The following is an 8,833-nucleotide window of genomic DNA, read 5'->3' as shown; positions in this document are numbered from 1 at the left end:
ACATTTTGTATCCATTTTGATCTAATTAATTGGTATTTATACATAGTCATAGATATTATCATTATTCTAAAAAATAAATAAATGTTCAATTATTTGTGATAAAATTAACGTAATTTGATTAAAATGTTTGTATTATAATCGTCATTGCAAACACATTGTTCCCATAACACAGTATTATTCCAAACAAAAGGTTACAAGAGTATAATTGCCAATGGTGAAATTAATTTGAAAATTTAATACACTTGGAAGGGCTGCAGGTTCGATTCTGGCTTGCGATTGTAGTTAGTGGGAGTGTATTCCAATATAGACGTATCCGCCATAACACTCTTTAGCTATAAATAATAAATAATCTTTCATACCATTGCCTTGAGTTACGTACAGTTATACTGTGTAACAAATTGGACAACGAGATCTACACTTCAATTTTATAGTCTTTCAGGGTGGCTAGTGACCTGGAAAACCTGGAAATGTCAGGGAATATTAAATATCTGGAAAAGTCAGGGAATTTTGTCATAAGTCAGGGAAAATTGTAAAATGTTTAAAATAATTGTTAGTGAAGGTCGATCTGGTGAGAGTACGTATGCAGTGTCGGGGAAAACTATAAAAATATGTTTGTACGAATAAATTTTGTGTTTTTGTACAAATTAAATTTTGTTATAAACTGCGTATCATCTTATCAAACTCTGTTTAATTTTATTAAAGCAAGCTGCAAAGTTTGAATATAAGCTACAAGCCTGTATCTATAGATTTTATGTATTTTTTCATGTCAACAAACATAGATATTCTTCAGATAAAGATTAGTCCTTTTGAAGATTTAGTTAGTATTAAAATTGTAATTTTGAATTTGTCGATCAGGGAATGTTTAAAAAAATCATGGAATCGTCAGGGAAAAGTCGGGAATTTTTCAATGTGATTTCACTAGCCGTCTTTGGATTTTGTGAGTGTTGGATCGTCTCAAACATTAAAATTTCACACCTTAATGTCACTGTCGCGGCTATATTGTAACCGCGCCAATCACTTCTTCTACCGAGAGGTTCGATATATAGTAGTGATAACATTAATGGCAAATATATTAGGGTAAAAAGTCCATACATTTCATAACACATCACCTTTTGTCATCGTTATATTATAATTATATTCTCCACTGAAGTTATTTTTAAATATATGGAATTGATTTATTTGCTGATTATCATTAACCTTTGGTATTTCAATCCTAGCATAAATATAGTTCTTTCAAAGAGTCGTGATTATAACTAATAAGAATCCACTACAAAAGATACACCTTGGGTGCAACACTAAGTTTAGTGTGGTAGTGTGCTAGGTTAGTGTAGTCTTAAGATTGTTTTCAGCCTTGGAAGAACTAAACACTACCAAGAACGTCCCCTAAGGACTTCTGGGGGGAATTTTATTCCACAGGGCCCACTAAATTTTTATTTAACATCAAGCTTCCACTGCCAACGCTCTGTTGTAATATTTTTGTTCACTTAGTTCTTCCAACCCAGGGGCAACCAATTTGTAAAGAACCAGTCAGTTGAGAGGTATTTGAGAGTATTTACCAGTAAAAATATATTTGAATATTTATATTTAAATATGTTGTTAGAAATCCGTTTTCTTCTTTACACTTTTACTTAGTACTGAATCACTTGATCAATACAAATAAAATCTTAAATGAACTTATTACTTATTCCTTATTACATGATGACTATTTTGGTAACTAAGTGCCTTCTTGTGTCAAGTTTTGCTAATGACATAGAGTTCAGTATGGATTTTAGAATTTTAGTACTGTTTATAAATACTTGGATATATCATTTTTGATATTACAGAAATTACATCAATGGACAAAACTATTGTCAAACGTATGTTTCCGATCTTTGGGAAGAATATTTTAATTTTTCTTGCAATAAAAAATCATGCTTGGGTTACTTTTTAACAGAAATGTTGCATTAACTTTTGAAACATAATTTTTACAGGAATGGGGTTTGCACTATTTTGTGTAGAATTATAAGGACCTTTACTGACAAATTTCAATCAAAATTGTTTGGGTTTTTTTTTTCAAACAAACAAACAAAACCAAACTTGCTGACAATCAAAATGAAATTTTTAATATAGAAGGAAAAGTAATTTAAAACAATACAAAATAACATCAAGCTATAATAATGGAGTAATTGGAACTGTTTTAAATTTACAATTCAGAATGTGTATTGTCATCGCAGTTCATTTGACAAAAATGAAATTGAAGCAAGACAGAAATATCCATCAATAGCTTTAAGGTCAAGCTATCCGCTTTTGCACCGACAATCGTCTGTTCCTTAACACATCGGTCTGCTATGTCACAACACTGCAACCACTGCGACAGTTTGTGGTTGGGTGATAACTACCCTAACCATGTGGTCTTTCATTTGATATATCACAAGGGGTACCTTGCTATTAAAAAAAAAAGTTCCTGGGAGGGGGGGGGGGAATATCTCGCAAATTTATGAACCGATTTTCAATTTTTTTATCATCAAACATTTTCTTTTTTCATGCTCTTTCATTTGATATGTCACAAGGGGTACCTTGGTATTTAAAAAAATTAAGTTGGTGGCAGGGGGGGAATGTGAATGTAACGTTGAATTCAAAACAATTGGGCCCCCTACGTCAATAGATGATTCTGGCAAACTGCATATTTCTATCTATTGCGGTTTTTACATAAATAAAGATGCAAGTTAAAAAAAAACCCCTGTATATCTATGAATTTATACAACTTATATATATAAGTTTTTAGGCATATGCCTAACTACCACCACGTGAGCACGCAACATGCAGCTGTCCGTGTGAAAAGCACGAATTTTCTAAATTTAAGCCGACCATAGTCAGAGATTGCCCTAGTCCTTTATAATAATGGTAATTGCAAAAGCAAGACACAAAGGAAATTGTACAGTAGTTGCTTAAATTCAGAGGGTAATTCGAATTAAATCATCAGTATTCTTGGGATTAAGACTATTTTTCTTCTTTAAACTTACAACTGATAATAATGACTAAAGGTATGGACGCACCAGATTTGCCATCAAGCATCGACATTCTTTTTGACGTATATTTCTGGTTATGCACAAAATGTGTACCAGTACATTTATGGGAGTTAAATTTTGTGTTTTCGAGTTCGTTTGGCTTTTCTACCCACTCGATTTTGATAATTTTGGTCTTCAAATAAAGCTATGCAACCACATATTTGTCATCAAGCATCGTCATTAATTTATCTAATGTACTACTCAACGAAAAAATATAAATTTTTTTTTTACTTCAATTAAAAATTTATTCCAGCAGTAATTACATTGCCCTATATGTTTTGGTCTAAAAACCTTAGTGAAATACGTAAATTTGAGCTATCCTTATATATAATACGTGAAGGCGATTTCTACGAAACACTACTCCTTCGTTAATAATGGACGGATTTTTACAAACGACGTGTCAAAATAAAGTATTATTTGTTTAGACGCCCCCTTTCACCAATTCCTGTAATAAAAATCCTCGGGCTTTGCCCCACAGGCCATCAAAGTTGGAGTTTCTCCCATAAGATTAACATGGGGGAATCTAAATATTTAATTGGAAACTTTGTCCCCACTAATTTGAGAGAACGGCTGGGCGTAGAAACTTGGTACAGGTGTCCAAAGAAAGATCTTGGTCTGTAGATGAGTTATCAAAAATAAAACTATGGTAAGACTCTGTCCCAGAAGCCTTTAAAGATCCCTCCACAGAGTTGTTTACATTTTGGCCATGTAAATAATACTTTTTAATAAAACAGCTGTTCATTTTTACTTTCTCCCCCTATACCATAGTATATGGAGAAAGTATTGTTTTCGTCAAAATTTTTGAGTTTGAATTTTGAGTGGATATATTCGTTTTTGGTCCCCCTGGACCCAAAAAAGTGGTTTTCGAAGTGATGTCTGTGTGTCTGGATGTGTACAGAGCTAGGGACTACACCTGTGGTCCGATTTCGATGACATTTGGTATGTAGGTTCTAATCCATGGTATCTCCAGGCGTTTCATCATTTTTTTGAAATTTTCATTTTTAATGGAGATTTTCCGATTTTCCCATAAAAAAACCCGGAAAAATCGGATTTTCTCAAAAATGGCCCGAACGATTATGAAGAAAATTTAGTTTGTTGTAGCCCTTTAAATTCTGAAGAAAATGGTACAAATCCCATTTCTGTAAAAATTACGGTTCAAAAGTTATTGAAAATTATGTTATTTTCCCATAAAAGCTCCATAAAATAACGGAAGAAATTGATTTTCTAAAAAATGGCCCAAACGATTTTGATAAAAATTTAGTATGTTATAGTCCTTTAAATTCTGAACAAAATTGTACAAATCCTATTTCCGTATATTTACTCTCACCGCTTACACATGATAATCGACACAAATGTATTTGTTGACAAACTTATGGGAGAAAGTATGTGTCAGAATGCTGATACCGTTTATTAAATTGTATTTAAAACAAAACACATTTATTGGGATCTACTGAATTCTACCAAGTAAGTATTTGCAAGTTATTTTCTGATTTTAAAATTGATTTTCTTCTTTTATCATGTCATGCTTTGCAATATAACGTTTCATTACAAAATCAGAGGAAAATCCTTTTATCACATAAATTTTTAAATTATTTCTTATTGAACTATCTTATATATTGTACGGGTTGTGTGGGTGGCGTGAAGTTGTAGACCCAAAGGTAATTTCATTCCAGAGGAGGAGTGATAAACTGTCAGTGGATAAAAATTACATTTATGGGACAGTAGAGTGGTCCATAGCTAAGAAATTGCAAGGTAAAGTCATCCTGATATTGCACGAAGAGTAATACTACTTTCTGGCTCCCTGTATTACCATTTAAAGAAACTAACCAACGATTTATCGACGTTATTATCCTTGTGTGCCATGGTGGCACCTTAACGCGCTCCCATAAAAATATACTTTACAACCATAATCAGGTCTCATATCTCACCATTGCACTCTTATTTAAAACTCACATTCTAATTTTCCATAGAGAGGAAGGCCAGCTTGTTAAATTTAACTTAAATCTCAAAGGTGAACACCTGCTAGATAACTCTAAATTTAAACACAGAATTCTGACTGTAAATTTGTAAATTTTAAATCTCGGTTTTTGTGTCTACTGTAGTTCTTGCCCTGTGACACTGACCGCTACATGACATTATGACAAGATCGTTTTATTTGGCTAAATGAAGGCGTAAACAGTGAAACAAATTGTAAACAAAACATGACCTCTATAATCTACATTGCACCGTACAGAAATAAAACTAAAATTTGGGCTTAAGCTGTTCCATAAGTATGACAAATCTACTAAATATGTTTTGATCATAGATCAAACAGTCCCTTAGAAGATTTGTCATTCTTGTTGAAAAGCTGAAGCCAATTTTATTGCTATTCTATGCCGACTGTAGAGGTTGTGTTTTTTTACAATACGTTTCTTAATTGTTATTTCAGTTATTTAAAACCTAATTTAACCAAATAAAACAATCTAATCATAAAAAATAACTGGTCTCCTAGTTATATAACCAAACAGTAAAGCACAAATCTTAAAATTACCCTAATATAATAGAAACAAGATTTCGTTTAAACACTAGCGATCAGTGTCGATGTACATGAACTAGACACGAAAAATAAGCTTCAAAATCAACAATGGGATGAGAAGTCTACTTATGTTGCATAGTCTACTGTTTTATCTATGAAAAGGTATTTCTACACCGATATTACACAATATTACAAAATAAATATTATACAATAGTTATCATGCATAGCATAAATAAGCAACACGAGCAATATCAAACTTATGATAATATATTTCAGCTTACATAATTAAAGTAAAACAGCAGATACAAAAAATTATCCTATTATTAAACAAAAAACCATTTAATATATACATCTATTACATATGTCTTCCAGGAGTAAATAAAACGCTACTTCTTATTGCCGAGTAGCGGCTGCTAGTCCATACGATAATTTGAGGACCATTGCACGATAATTATTTTGTCTACTCAGGATCGATCAGCTGTCCCATCCGCTATGACGTAATTCCCGCGCGTTATAAGCTATGCCACGTTTTTAAAATTATAAGCTATAGAACAAACGAGATTTTATAAGCTGCAGCACATTTGAGCTATGCAATTATAAGTTATGCCACATTTTAAGAAAACCGTTATAAGCTATGCCACATTTCTACGATTATAAGCTATGGAACACTTTTAAATTTTCCATTATAAGCTATGCCACATTTTCAAGATTATAAGCTATGCAACATATTCGCAATTATAAGCTATGACATTATAAGCTATGGCATCGTACCACGGAAGGGACTAAGGCTAAAGGTGTAGTGACGTCATATCTATAGTGGCTAATGTATTCTCTTGAGGCAACACGATTACCGTAACGAAACGATGTGATTTCAGCGGCGTTCGTGGCATAGTTGGTAGCGGGCTGCACTTTACTTGACGTCCTACACTCATTCGAATGAAAATATCGATCGGTATATCGATTAATCGATTGCTTCATTCGATATATCGTTTGGTTAGTTAGGTAAGGTTAACCTAACCTAACTAACCAAACGATATATCGAATGAAACAATCGAATGAAAATATTGAATCGAAAAAAACAATCGATTGAGTGTAGGACGTCAAGTAAAGTGCAGCCTGGTAGCGTCACGGATTGATGTTCAGGAGGTCCCGGGTTCGAATCACTGAGCTATAACAATATGGTTCGAATCCCGCTGGCAGCACTAACTTTTTGTCAACAAATTTTTCATATCAGCAAGTTTGGTTGGTTAGGTTAGGTTATGACAGTTTAATTTTATAATACTAAATTTTAAAATTAGTTTTATAACTAATTAAAAATTAGAAGTAATCATTAATTAGATTTTTATATTATATAGTTTTTATATTATCAGCAAGTCTGGTTGGTTAGGTTATGTTATGACAGTTTAATTTTAAAAATTAAAAATTAATTTTATAATTTTAAAACAATATTTTATAAAAAAAATTAATAAAATTTAAAAATTACTAAAAATTAAAAAAAATAATTTAAATTTTTTCAAATTAGCAGTTCTAGCGGCGAACGCTGACACTACAGGATATGTTAGCCTTAGTCCCTCCCGTGTGCCCCACCGGAGTAGGACGTAGTAGGTATATACCACTGTATTTACTCAGGGGAGGTATAGAAGAGGCTACGATGACAGCTGTGGACTTCTTATTAGCTGAAGGAACGCCATTACCGTAACAATACGGTTTGTAGCCATCGGCCTCGGTGGTCTAGTGGTCAGCGTGCCGGGCTTATGTGTTGAAGGTTCCGGGTTCGAATCCCGCTGGTGGCAATATCTTTTTGTCCAAGATTTTTTCATTATCAGCAAGTTTGGTTGGTTTGGTTCGGTTATGACAGTTTAATTTTATTATAAGTCATTATACAATTTTAATTGACCAATTAGTTCATATAGACAATCTAGTTTCATTTAATAAACAGAATTATTTTTTGATTACTACACTTTTGTTATATTATTTCATTATCAGCAAGTTTGGTTAGTTCGGTTAGGTTATGATAGTTAAATTTTATATTTAAAAAAATATAAAATTGAATTTGAGGCATTTATAATTTTATTTTATGAACAGAACTATTTTTGCGATTAGTAAACCTTCATTGCCAAAGTGCTCTCTACTATAGCGCTGTTCACGGAGGAATTTTGAACTAATGCCTCATTCGTACCTCCCCTAAGTCAGACCCGACGTAGTAGGACCCAAGGAAGGACACGAGGACGAGACTGTTCATGGAGGACCAAAACCCCCCACCACCGCGCCGTGCTGAACGCTGTTTTCATCGTTTTCGTCTGCCTAGAAACGGGACAGCGGAATTGAATTTGGAACGGAACACGTAACATCGGACCGCGGGTTTCTGTCACCGAGCCTACTTAGGCAACCAGTTGGGGGAATGGGCACACGGGAGGGACTAAGGCTTTTAAAGTTGTATTGACGTCATATCTCTAGTGGCTAGTCTTCTCTTGAGGCAACACGATTACCGTAACGAAACGAGGTGATCCCAGCAGCGTTCGTGGCATAGTTGGTAGCGTTTCGGATTGGTGTTGAGGAGGTCTCGGGTTCGAATCACGCTGGCAGCACTAACTTTTGGTCAACAAATTTTTCATATCAGCAAGTTTGGTTGGTTAGGTTAGGTTATGACAGTTTAATTTTATAATATTAAATTTTAAAATTAATTTTATAATTAATTAAAAATTATAAGTAATCATTAATCAGATTTTTATCTTATATAGTTTATATATTATCAGCAAGTCTGGTTGGTTAGGTTATGTTATGACAGTTTAATTTTAAAAATTAAAAATTAATTTTATAACTTTAAAAAAATATTTTATAATTAAAAAGTTAATTTTATAACTAAAAATTAAAAAAATTAATTCAATTTTTTCAACTTAGCAGTTCTAGTGGCGAACGCTGACACTACAAGATATATTAGCCTTAGTCCCTCCCGTGTGCCCCACCGCTACTTTGGGGGTCTGACCAAGGCCCCACTAGACATAGTATATTACGTTACTACTAGTACTGACGAATGTACTGTAAATAATGTAGTGTGGCGTAACAATTTTTTTCTAGTGGGGCCTTGGTCTGACTTAGGGGAGGTTTTACGATTGAAACATTAGTTCAAAATTCCTCCGTGAAAAGTGCTGTAGTAGAGAGCATTTTGGCAATGAAGGTTTACTGATCGCAAAAATAAAATTAAAAAACAAAATAAAATTCATAATAAATTCATTGTTCATCAAATCAAATTTTAAATGCCTCAAATTCA

This window comes from Macrosteles quadrilineatus, unplaced genomic scaffold (genome assembly GCF_028750875.1).
Source record: "Macrosteles quadrilineatus isolate MER2022 unplaced genomic scaffold, UCM_ALF_1.0 Scaffold_1__1_contigs__length_201487025, whole genome shotgun sequence".
In the NCBI taxonomy this organism is placed as follows: Eukaryota; Metazoa; Arthropoda; class Insecta; order Hemiptera; family Cicadellidae; genus Macrosteles; species Macrosteles quadrilineatus.
Note: the sequence above shows the minus strand (reverse complement) of the source record.